The 13,339-nt window shown below is 48.5% G+C and overlaps 1 pseudogene; it reads left to right on the top strand.

Annotated features, from left to right (window-relative positions):
• The first annotated feature begins 634 nt into the window (after window positions 1-634).
• Window positions 635-814, top strand: LOC126520993 (U2 spliceosomal RNA; annotated as a pseudogene).
• The last annotated feature ends 12,525 nt before the right edge of the window (window positions 815-13,339 follow it).

Raw genomic sequence — 13,339 nt, 5'->3', positions numbered from 1 at the left:
TTTAGAAAGCGGGAACGCATAGCTAGGGTACAATATGGACCAAGCTTACAAAAAAACCAGTGCCATTCCGCACTCTGGAGGTGCATGACTAGAGAAGCTGCGTATGTGGGCCTCTTAATGGCGAACTGTCCATTGCCGTGGGTCAAACGCCGTACGCACATAAATGGAAGGCGAGGCGCGACCAGTCGCTCCTCCACGATGTTAAGCCTCGGAAGATGAAGAGGCACCGGGGAGTATACATTTCCATATAATGTTGCAATATGCGGCACGACACATTTTACTAACGAATGCCTGTACGTAGAACAGACACGCAGCTCACCGCACTCCGAGGGCACACTGTTTCACCGTAATCAAAGCGATCGTGTGTTGGTCGACGTCCCGCACTGTAGTAATGGTTGTGAAGCCACTCGATAACCACAAGCGGTCACACACAACACAGGCCACACCAAATTGGTTCCCCACAAACTCCCCCTGAAACCTTGCCGTTGCTCCGGTGAAACTTTCGAAGTTGCGGGATCGGGGCCACATGGATGGTTCGCATTTCCGCCTCGCAGTATTGGCGGGTGGAAAGGAAAGAAGGTACACAGGCGCTTGGAACGCCGACAGAGAGAGGGAGGGCACTGCGAACGTAAACATGGCCGACGCGGATCAAAGTGTAGTATCTGTTCTTATTAGCTTAATTTTTACTACGGGTTGTATTTGGACCCAAGATATTAAACTTATTTTTGCAAGCTGGCGAAGTGCTTGAAGCCTGCTTCACCTCCATCGCGGGTCGACCCGGTATTGCCCAATTTTCAGGATCGCCCCATGGTTTCTCTGTCAATGCGACTCGATAGACAGACGCAAAAAAATTTCAGAACCTCACCATATGCAGCTACGCTATTAAAAAGAAAGCGCGGAAAAGAGTACAAAATTGGAAGAAGGTTTCAGTTTCGGAGTGAGACCACTTGGGTGCGCTATTTCCAAAAGTCCGTCATGTAAAAAGGGTGTAATGTAACACCCTGGTGTAAGGGTGTGAATGTAAAATGTAATGTAATGTAAAAGCGTGTAATGTAATCCGTAATGTAACACGTGTGAAGTACCCTTTGCGTTAAATGACTGTAATGGCTCAAGCTGCCGATATTCTAAGTTGCATTCTTTAATTTGTTGTATTATTATCCGGTAGGACGACTAGCAGAAATGAGTTGCGTTAACCGCGTTTGAAGCGTTTGTGTTTATGCTGCTGACGCAATCGTGCAGACCTTCTGCTTCTTTTCAAACTCCTTCACGGTAACCTCACCTGCGCCGAGCTCCTCAGTTGTATCATGTTGCGTGTTCTGCACAAGATCACCAACGAACAGAAACTTTTCCATGTCCCTGCCATTCATCAGCAACACTCAGCCGTCCACAGAGTGCCGAGTCCTCATAACGCTCGTTTTCATGACCTCGATACCTTTTTTTTTTCAAAACTTGTTGTCATCGTTCTTTTGCGACCTTTGCGTTGTTGTGTCATAGTTTCATGCATTGTTCAACTGCCTTTCTCCTCCTTTTTCTTTTTTAGAGAGGAGTTGTGTATCTCTACTCCGCCCCCCCCCCCCCCCCCATCGCATATCGCATTTGTCGTGTCCGTGGGCAAAAACTCAACCAATCACAGCGGGATGCGAGTGCCGCTAGCTGGGTTCCTTGCAGCACCACCAGACGGCGCTCGCCTCCGCGCATCCGCGTCAGCGGCGGCGCCGGCCGTGAGGGAGATAGAAAAAAAAATAGAAACAACCAGAAAGCTCGCCTTCGCGCATAGCGATCGCCGCAAGCAGTTTCATAACACTGCAGGGAAGCGAAAGCTGTAGCACACGAAGCAGGGAGTGGCGCAACAGCACTTTCATATGTAAAATAAGAACCCGCCTAGCAACCGATTCCATTTGTGTTCTCATTGCGCTGTAAAAAGAAAGGCTACGTATAGTTAGGAATATCGAAGGGTAGCGTGAACACCATGAGCGGCGACGAGAACAGTAACGTCAATATGCGCAACGGCGTCGTGCACAGGCTCGCCAGGACTCAGTTCATGGCTAGGTCACATTGGTCTATCGGATCAGGTGATACCACAGCTTCGCTGGACAACCGCCTTCAACCTGAACTCGACCAACCCTCCACCACATCTGAAATCCGGAGAGTGTTAAGTGAACTAAATCCAAAGTCGGCTCCTGGTCCTGATGGGGTAACAAACAGATCACTCAGCAATCTCGATCAGCCTTCAATTGAATCGCTAACAGACTTCATCAATGAAGCATGGACCTCAGGCGAAGTCCCAGAAGAATAGAAAATCTCACAAGTTATACTAATACCGAAACCGGGTAAACTCCCAAGCTTGGACAACTTACGGCCAATATCACTTACATCATGCGTGGGAAAGGTCGCTTAACACGCAATCCTTAATAGGCTAAAAGACCACTTAGAAGACAATCTGATTTTCCCTTTATTCAATAATATATATACTTGCAACATGCTGGGTTTTAGGTCCGCACTTTCCACGCAGGATGCAATGAAGCAAATGAAACGCCACATACTCGACGGATATTCTAGAAATACCAAGGTCATACTTGGATAAGACTTGGAAAAAGCGTTCGACAACATCAAGCATGTGTACATCCTCAAAACAATAGAAGACATTGGACTCGGGTTGAGGATTTCTAACTACATCAAATCCTTTCTCGCAGCACATACGGCGAGGATAAAGGTCGGAGGCACAAACTCGGAAGTGGTTCAGCTCGGAGATCGAGGAACCCCCCAAGGATCGGTGACCTCTCCCGCACTTCTCACCTGTGCATGATTGGTCTGCCCAGAAAGCTGGACAACATTAAGCACATTGACCATACCATATATATGCTGATGGTCTCACTGTATAGTGTGCTGGTGGCAGCGAAGGGAACATACAGGACGCGCTGACGGAAGCGATCAAGACGGTGGAGGAATACCCGAGACCCACTGAACTCAGGCGCTCCCCAGATAAGTCAAAGTTGCTACTTTATAGAGGTGAAAAAGGGGGCAGGCCTAAGGGCTGGAAACCTCTAGCGGAAAGCGATATACACCTACTTACAGAAAATGGTGTTAATATACCCAGAGTCAACGTGATCAGGGTACTAGGCTTTTTCATTGATGCCAACGGTGGAAACCAAACGGAGCTCAAGAAAATCACCCTTAAAACGGATAACGCGTACAGGATTATCAGACGCCTGGCAGGAAGACATAAGGGCATGAAAGACGATAACTTCATCAGGTTAATCAACTCTTTCGTACTCTGTCATATTTTATACGCCGCTGCCATGTACAAATGGACGCAGGTTCAACTCAAGATGCTTGACGCAGCGATCAAGAAGGTTGTTAAAAGGGCATTGGGGCTTCCAATTCAAGCCAGCACTGAAAAATTGCTCAAGTTAGGAATTCACAACACGACCATGGAGATCGCGGAGGCTCAAGAAATATCACAAATAGCGAGACTATCTACAACCAGCACGGGAATGTCAGTCCTAGACAAGATCATGATCAAACGCATTACAGATCCAGCACAGTACACTAAAGCTCACCAAGAATTCGCAGACAACATAATTGTCGCACCGCTACCCAGTGATATGCACCCAACACATAACATCAACAGGAGAGTTGCACGAGCCAGGGCGTTAATCAAGAAAATGGATAAAGGGGGCAGAAGAGCCTGCTTTGTTGATTCGGCTGCCTACAAGGATAGAACTAAGTTGGCGGCGGTGGTAGTATATCACCAGGGCAAATGCAGCAACTGCGCCACGGTCTACACTAGCAAACCTGAAGTCACTGAACAAATTGCCATTGCATTGGCACTAACAGACGATAGACACACAGAAATATATAGTGACTCGAAAACGGCTATTAGAGCTTTCAAAAGGGACGAGATTGCCCCACAGAGGATAATTAACACAAGACAAACAAATGTGACACATTACATTTATTGGTTCCCGGCGCACCTTGGTTCACTTGATGACATTCCCGTCAATCCAAATGAATCGGCCAACAGCGTCGCCCGCGAACTTACAGACCGGGCCGCTTTTATGGCTTTTATTCTGCTGCATTTGATGACCTACAGAGAGATACGCTCATGACATATAATGAAATTACAAAACATTACTACATGGGAAAGAGAGAGTTTGCACCCCCTCACTATAGGCTAAAAACACAAACACAGTCCTATCATTCACCTGCACAAATGAAGGAATGGTATGACATTGCAGACATGAATATTATATGCAAAGCATGCAAAAAGGAGAAATTCACGCTTGAACATATGCTCTGGGAGTGTGGGTCGCTGGGTCATGGCATTTCCCGGAATCGGTTTTCAGGAATGGCTAAATCCCACGAGAGAGAGAGAATAAACTTTTTTATTCGGTGAATGAAGCTTTGGAGAGGCGTCCTCATTCCAGGATGCCTTGAGCTCGGGCCGCGTCCTGGGCCCTCGCAATCAGCCGTTGCTGATCCTCGAGGTCGGAGCTGGCCAAGGCTCTCTCCCAAAGCTCGTTAGTGGGGTAAGGGTCCGGAGGATTTAATGGAGCCGCTCTGCAACCCCCTACTATGTGCCTGAGGGACCCGGGCTCTGCGCAGAAGCGGCATTGCGGAGAGAATTTTGTAGGGTCTATGAGGTGATTTCTGGTTGGGTGGGGGAATGTATTAACCTGTAGAGCTCGGAGGCATCGCTCCTGCTCTCTAGGTAGTGACTTGTGTGGGGGTGCGTATGTTCTGCGGGTGAGCTTGTAGTGTTGTGTGATGTCTTGGTAAGAGACTAGAGGGTGCATGCGCTCGGGTTCAGATTCCTCGGCGTCGGCTCGGTGGGTCAGATCTCGAGCCACGTGGTTGGCGACCTCGTTGCCAGGAATGCCTTGATGAGCTGGCGCCCAGATGATCATGACTGATCTCGTTGGCGGCTTTTGATTGATGATCCGGAGCGTAGTGGTATGAATTCTGCCGCTAGCAAAGTTGCGGCACGCCTGTTGGGAGTCGGTCACTATGACTTCAACCTCTGTTTGGGAGAGCGCGAGGGCTATGGCCGCTTCCTCGGCTTGGAGGGGATTGTTTCGCGTGAGTGAAATGCCGCTCCGATGTTCTTTGTTGACGACTATGGTGGCTGTTGTGGCTGCGTGTCTGGAGTAAGAAGCCGCGTCCGTGTAGGCTGTAGAGGGTAAAGTCCCGTATCGCTTGTGTATGGCCAGGGCGCGGGCCTCCCTTCGCTCTGCGTGGTGCACTGGGTGCATATTGCGAGGTAGAGGACGTACGGTGATGTTTCTCCGGATGGCATGGGGTAAGCTCACAGTCTCAGGCGGCGGATGGCTCAGAGGGGCAGAGAGCCCCAGGCGTAAGAGAATGGACCTCCCTGCTTCCGTAACCGCCAGCCTTGTTCGTTGACTGGATAAATGTGCCTCGATCAGCTCCTCGGCCGTGTTGTGCACACCTAGTCGTAGTAGGCGTTCTGTGGAAGTACTGGTTGGCAGGCCCATCGCCTGCTTATATGCCTTCCTGATCATTGTGTTGATTTTCTTCAGTTCCGTCTCGTTGAGTAGTGCGTATGGAATAGCGTAAGTTATTCGAGACACGACGAAGGCTTGGACAAGCCGAAGCGTGTCCGCCTCCCCCATGCCTCTTGTCTTGGTTGTTATTCGCCGGATCATGTGCGTAACTTGGGCTGTTGTATTCTTAAGCTTTTGAATTAATATTGTATTGGTGCGATCCGACTGGAAAACCATTCCCAATATCTTTACGCTCTGAGACGGAACGATGGTGTGTCCCTCCAGTTGTATGTTGATAGTGGGCGAGTCGGATGTGTGCTTCTTTCGAGGTGAGACCAGGAGTAGCTCCGACTTTTGGGGGGCGCAGCTGAGCCCGCATGACTTAGCATAGTCGCTCACCACGTCTGCAGCTTCCTGCAAGCGGTTCTCCATTTCCCCTATGGACCCTGTGGACGACCAGATGGTAATGTCGTCGGCATATAGGCCATGCCGGATCCCTGGGATGTTATCGAGGAGCGGCGGTAGGCCTATTAGGGCGATATTGAAAAGGAGAGGGGATAACACTGCGCCCTGTGGTGTGCCGCGCCCGCCCAGTAGGAAGGGGTTTGTGGCTTTGTCCCCGACCTTTAGGATGGCTTTTCTATCTGAGAGGAAATCTCTGATATAGGAGTACGTCCTGGCCCCACAGCCCAGCGCGTTTAGCCTCTGTAAGATTGCTGTGTGCTTGACGTTATCGAACGCCCCTTTAAGATCTAAGGCGAGGATAGCCGTGGGGGAGTTGCGTGTCGCTGGTACAATCACCTCCTCTTTCAGCTGAAGTAGGATGTCTTGAGTTGAGAGGTGTGGACGGAATCCTATCATCGTTGTTGGAAGTTTCCCCGAATCCTCCAGGAATGGCTGTAGCCGGTTGAGAACGATGTGCTCTAGGAGCTTTCCTACACATGAAGTGAGGGAGATCGGTCGTAGGTTCTCAATGGCTGGTGGCTTGCCTGGCTTCGGTATCAGACGAACCTCGGCTATTTTCCAGTCCTCGGGAAGGTTTCCTGTCCTCCATACTTCGTTAAGATGAGCGGTAAGCTCTACTAGCGAGGGGCTGTCAAGATTTACAAGTGCCACGATCACATCCCTCAAGTACTGGCTGCCGCGTACGCCTGTGATAGGACTAGGAGGCTTGACCTCCCGGTCCCAACATGGGACTAGCCAGGCAGGTGGCAACACCTTGTACAGGACCTGAATAAAGTTCTTTTCTTCTTCTTCGTCTTCTTCTTCTTCTTCTTCTTCTTCTTCTCCTCCTCCTCCTCCTCCTTCACAGCGTGTATTGCGCGCAGGCCTATGGCTTCTTTATTTACCTTGCGCTTTGTTGTAGCTACACTCTTCTTTTCAAAACTGTTCTTTTTATGCGTTGCGTTTTTTTTACCTCTCGTCCCCTGTTTATATTCCACAGCAATTTTCGTTCTTGTTTTTCCTTTTTTTGTCCGTGCGTGCGTGCGCCCTGACCTCGGAGTTGGTCCTGGGCATGGTAAATAATTGGCTATTATTATTATTATTATTATTATTATTATTATTATTATTATTATTATTATTATTATTATTATTATTCGGTATCTTTCATGCTCTCTCTTTCTTTTTTGTGCATCACATTACTGACAGTGAATATTCTACAACAATTGCCTCACAGTTTTGATGAGAACTTGTTTAACAAAACTTTGTAAGACTTTCGTACACTAATTCTGCGTCGAGAAAACCTTAGAAAATCGAACGACCTTTATTCAGTTACCTGTCGTGCGTTGGGATTTTTTCATGTACATTCGCATGACGTCGGGATATTTCCTAGAAGACACCCAGATGCGCAGTCTTCAAATGTGAATGACTAATCCACATTATTCCGAAAACTTCGTCACCCAGGACGACCTCTCTAAAGAGCAGGAAAGAAGATAATGACGAGAACGCGACAAATACCTTCTCAGAAATCTCCTAGAACTCTGTGGGAAGAACGCCTTCATCGACGATTGGAATTTCAGCGTCATCTTCAAGCGAAAGGAAAGAAGAAAAAAACACAGCTAACAATTGGGAATACAAGTCAGTTTATCGCCACATTACTTTTTCTTTTTTACCTTTGCTGTCGCATGGACCATTATTCATGCTAAATCTTGTCGACGTGAGGGGTCGTTCGCCAGAGATTCTAACAATGCATGCGTTCAGAAGCACGCTGATGTCAAAAATTCTTTACTCCGTAGAGACAATCCATAAAGCGCCTGTTTGACGATGTTATTTTTTCTTCTTCTTCTTTTGGAAAACCATCGGACGTCACTGTAGAACTGCCAAGAATGCTAAAACGTCAAAGACGTGGAAATTCCCAAACAACAACAACAAAAAAAGAATTTGAGACACGTTTTTTGTGCGGTCGCAAAACCTCGCGAAAGTGATCGTATGCCCTTACACGACCAACAGCGTTGCTGACACGGCGCGAAGTTACCAAGCATGACACGGGGCCGGGAACGCTAAAGCTAAATTAATTAAATTATGGGGTTTCAGGTGCCAAAACCACGATTTCAATATGAGGCACGTCGTAGGGAACACAGGAAATTTGGACCACCTGGAGTTCTTCAACGTGCACCTAAATCTAAGTACACGGGTGTTTTCGCCCCCATCGAAATGCGGCCGCCGCGGCCGGGATTCGATCCTGCGACCTCGTGCTTAGCAGCCAAACACCATAGCCACTAAGCAGCCACGGCGGGAACCGGGAACGCTGTATAAGCCGACTTGACGCAAAGAGCTACGCGAAATCTCGCGAAAGTGATCGCACGCCCGAAAGTGATCGCACGCCCGAAAGTGATCGCCCGCCCGAAAGTGATCGCCCGCCCGAAAGTGATCGCCCGCCCGAAAGTGATCGCACGCCCGAGAGTGATCGCACGCCCGAGAGTGATCGCACGCCCCAACGTGATCGGTCGAAAAACGCCGGCCCAGGAGGAGCAAATTTAGAGAAATCCGCGTATTTCATTTACACTGTTCATGGTGGCTGGAGCGCCCTTGAAATTTAGAATTGAATAAATTCTGAGGTTTATGCGTGCCAAAACCACGCTCTTATTGGGAGGCATGCGGCAGTGGGTAACTTCGGATAAAATTTGACTGCACCCGAGATTCTTTAGCGTGCACCTGAAACTGAGTACAAGAGCGTTTTTGAATTTTGCTCACACTGAAATGCGTCCGCCACAGCCGGGATCAAACCCGTGACCTAGAGCTCATCAGCATAACGCCGAGCACAACCCTACATGCCCTGTGCATGCATAATATTGCTTGTCAGCAACACTCGAAGAAGCAGGCTCACAGTACAGGGCATTTGGGATTTTTCTGCCACTGCGATAAACCGCGGTGTGGGAAAAAGGGTGCATGAAATCACTGATACAGTTTCGCTGCCGTTGATGTATCAGTTGTCAGACTTGCATACAGCTGTGAAGACATTTTTAATGCGATTAGCATTATTTTCCTACTTCAGGCGTGCTGAATCTATCTATCTATCTATCTATCTATCTATCTATCTATCTATCTATCTATCTATCTATCTATCTATCTATCTATCTATCTATCTATCTATCTATCTATCTATCTATCTATCTATCTATCTATCTATCTATCTATCTATCTATCTATCTATCTATCTATCTATCTATCTATCTATCTATCTATCTATCTATCTATCTATCTATCTATCTATCTATCTATCTATCTATCTATCTATCTATCTATCTATCTATCTATCTATATTATCTCGTCTCATCTTACGCTGACTCAGTGGCTCAAGTTGTCTACCAGTTTGGGCCACTATTGCTACGCGGCTGTAGTCCTGATGCCGTCGTCGTCGATGCATCGTCATTTCAGCTGCATCATGTGACTCTCGTCATGCCGTCGCCGTCACACCTTATTGCCTACCCATTGTCCCAAGATGTACAATAGTTATGTGCCCACTAGGTATGTGCTCGTGGTCGTGATGCCGTTCTATTCGTTGCGCCGTCGAAATTCCAGCTTTGTCATCCGTCCCTCGACACATGCCATCACGCTGTCTTCGTTCCGCCATCATGGTCACACCGTCTTCAAGACACAGACGTCTTCACGCCATAGTCGTAGTATACACTCGTGGTCATCCCGTTGTCCTTGTACCGTTGCCATGTCGCCGTCGTCGTCATTGCCTTATCGTCGTGCAGTCGTCGTCGTGCATTCGTTGTCACACCTTCGTCGCGATGCCGTTGTGGTGTTACGTCGTCGACATTCTAACGTCGTCTAGCGACTCTCTCGTCATGCCTTCGTTTCTCACCTTCGTCGTCACAATGTCGTGGTCGCACCCTCGTCCTCGGGCCGTCGTCTTCACGCTGTCGCTTTATCACCGTCATAACTTCATAAACGTCAATCCCACTGTCGTCGTGCCGCCGTCGACATACCGAACTCGTCACACAGTCAACCTCACTCCACCGTCCTCATGCCGCCATTCTTGTGGGCGACCTTGGCGAGCGAGTGACGTAGCAAAGTAGGCCGATGTCGCAGACAGCGTACGAAGCGTGTAGCAGAAACAGTGGAAGTCTCCGAATGACTACTACAGATTTTGAACAAACCTGATTTCAGCAATACAGTGTGTCGCAACATTGCTTGAATGTCACAGTGACCTTCTACAGTCATCGTGAGATGGATTCAGCCGTAATTTGTTTTCACTATATTTCTTGTTTAAAAGAAAACGTGAAATAACAGTCCCCGCTATAATAGGATATGCAGCAAGCACTTTCAAGTGCTTGCTGCCTCGGTAAGGGCATTTTTGTTAGTCCATGGGGAAAGAAAGCAGTACATAAACAAAGAGCATTCTCCGATGTCAGTTGGTGTCGCGTTAATTAAGTTGTCTTTTGTACGCAAACGCGGTACGACGAACAGGAGAAAGCGCTACTTCCAAATAAGCAGTAATAAAAAAATAATAATGATAATAGAGGAGAGGGGGATAAATAGCGCAAATAAGCAACACATTATGCGCCGCGAGTGTTCGGGATCGCTAGCGTATATTTCTTCATCCCTCATGTTTTCGTTTCGAAATAATATCGGAAACAAAGCGCAAATTTTGAAATCAGACCTTTGACATCTGAGCAGCATCAAACGGAGAATAAAGAGAGAGACACTAAACCAGCCTAGACTGGTAACGCAGTAAGGTTCTTTCAAAACCACGTTTTAGATAATTTTGCAGTGATAGGTTGAATATTACAATAGAAAGTCAAAGTGCTTCCTTTCTTTTTTTTTTGGGCCTTAACCCCAGCGCTGGTACGTCGATCTGATGTCACGGATTTCGAAGTGGTTTTTAGTATTTAGGTCGCAGAAAAACAGTAAAAGTTCCTAGAACTTGCCAAGTTCGGTTTTTGGATTTTTTTTTAGGCATACGGTGTACTCCCTCGTTAGTATTAAATAAATATTAATACTTATAAATATTAATATTAAATAACCAGGTCCGAAAAGACGCCATCAAGATTTGTGACGTCCCGGCAGGCTGGTGAGGGAACTTTAAGGCGGCGTCACCAACCGTATTTTGTTTTTGCGTCGTTTCTGGCTTACGTACCAAGCCCCCTCTAATGGTAAGAGCTGCTTTATTTTATTTTTTTTATTGCAAAAGCATAGTTTATTCATACAGCTTATTTTTTTTTCTTTTTAGTGTCCCCTTAAAAAGACGCTCTAGGTGGAAAGTTAAAGTTGAATGCATTAGTAAACTACGCAATGGCGAAGCGGTACCGTGAGATGAAATCACAACTCAGAAAAGGCGCAAAAATGAGCAGACAGGCGGCGACGCCGCCGCGAGGTTTCGGCAACACTGCAGTTCGCCGTGACGTCATGATTTTTGACAGCATTTACAAGCGTATCGTTGTTCGTTTATCGGTTAATGAAAGATGCAATGAATTCGTAAAAGAAGAGAGACAGAGAGAAAGAAGGAAAGAAAGAGAAGAACTTAGAAACGTTTCCCCTTCAAGTTCTGTGCCAGTGATATATTATTTTCTGCCTCACAAGTCAAAATAGCATTTTTAAAATAGTGCTCTACTAGCCTAGATATCTTTCTTTTTTTTTTTCTTGCGCTGGAAGTGTCCCTTCAACGAAAGAGATCCGGCAAAGGCGCAGTGCGCGCGTACAGTTTGTCTTGGCTCGCGCGCTTACGGGCGTGCGATATTCATGTAGGCTCATGTATGGAGATACAGAAGAGAGAGAGAGACCAAAAGGGCGGGAGGGTTTTGCCGCTGCGCGTGCTTTGCTGCGGCCTTAATTGGGAAATGCGGAGACGGCGGCGGAGTAGGTCTGCCGGAACTTTATAATTGCCCCCGCTCGGCGAAAGACAAACAGCAGAAGGCGCGGCGGGCGGCGACGGAGATGCGAAGAAGGAGCAAACCGAGCGAAACTCGAGTGAATGCATCACTGCTCGACCCGGCTGGAAGAAGGCTTGGATGAGGAAACAATAACGCACAGAACGAGCGAGCAGAAAGAGAGAGCGAGCGATAGGAGACCCAGCGAGGTAGAGAGCGGATACCGTCCCTGGAGGGAAATAAATAAAAAATAAATAAGAGCATCATGGCACTGAAAGCCGGTGGCAGGGTCGCGCTCCGGAACGCCGACCACGCGAAGAAGTCGACACGACGTCGCTCGCGTTGCATTGTCGTCGTCGAAAAGAGAAGGGCATCCTTGAAGAGAACGCAGAGCGCGTGCTTGCTGCGGCAAGCCACGCGAATGTGCGGTTGTGCGTGTGCGTGCACGTGAGTTGTTTGCGCAGGTGTGGCTTCTTGCGCCGGCGACGCGGAAGCAGTTTCCCGCGCTTTTCTGTCCCGGCCGCGCGGTTTATTTGCTTCGGCAAGCGTGGCGCCACGACACAGAGACAGGCAGCTCGTGACTCACTGCGTCACGCGTAGTGAAGCGAGCCTGTTACGCTTCAGGTGGAACGGTTCTGTATCTGCCACGAGCCTGGAAGGGATAACAATCGGTTCTCGTATTATAATGAGGGTGGTTTCCAACTAACTGAATAGCGGCGCCATTTCAGGGTGTGATTTGCACCCCTCGGTGCTGTATAGGGTCACGCGCAGGCGCAATTAATCGGTAGTCGCGCGGCTCGTCCCGATTTGCTATCGAAGAGCGGCCTGCCACTACATGGTAGCAAATGTGGCACCGAACTGCGCGTCGACGTCCTCGTAGAGCGACAGACTTTTCACTGAGTCTGAGCGGACGCAAGAGATGAAAGAATTTGAGCCAAGAATGACGCTCGGGAGATATCTCCGACTTGCCGAGAGAAAGTCGACGCAGTAGCGAGACATCAGTATGAAAAACGTGGCCTCCCGGATAAATGGAGCCTCGGTAGCCCATCGACTGCAACTCCTGCTCCGCCCCTTCGTTTCTTTCACACCGCTACCAACTCAGTCTCTAGAAAAGAAAGAAAGTTCCTTCTACACGTGATACACCGACGTCTGTTACCGCTGCAGACACATCGCGTGCCTTCTCGTGAGGCGCCTCCCTCGGTATGTCACCGTGAGTTCAAAGGACGAGGGCGTACCCCCATACGCCGCCTCGCACCTTCCTCAAACAACAGTCAATCCGAAGGCGGCTCTTTGAGCCGCGATGTGAGCTCGAACGCCCACAGCTCGTATCGTCCGCCACGCGCCGACCAGGCCGCGCGCCATCGTCAACATTACAACCGCCGCGTCAACTTCGAAGGGCAAACCGCTCACAAGCACTCACGCCCACGCAACTCACGCGCCCTCTCTGTAGACGCGTGTCACCGCTGTCCTCCTTCTAACACTGCGTACACTGCGTAAGCACACGGTCCCGTTTCTGTC

This window comes from Dermacentor andersoni, chromosome 3 (genome assembly GCF_023375885.2).
Source record: "Dermacentor andersoni chromosome 3, qqDerAnde1_hic_scaffold, whole genome shotgun sequence".
Lineage (NCBI taxonomy): Eukaryota > Metazoa > Arthropoda > Arachnida > Ixodida > Ixodidae > Dermacentor > Dermacentor andersoni.
This window is presented reverse-complemented; position numbering and strand designations above follow the sequence as displayed.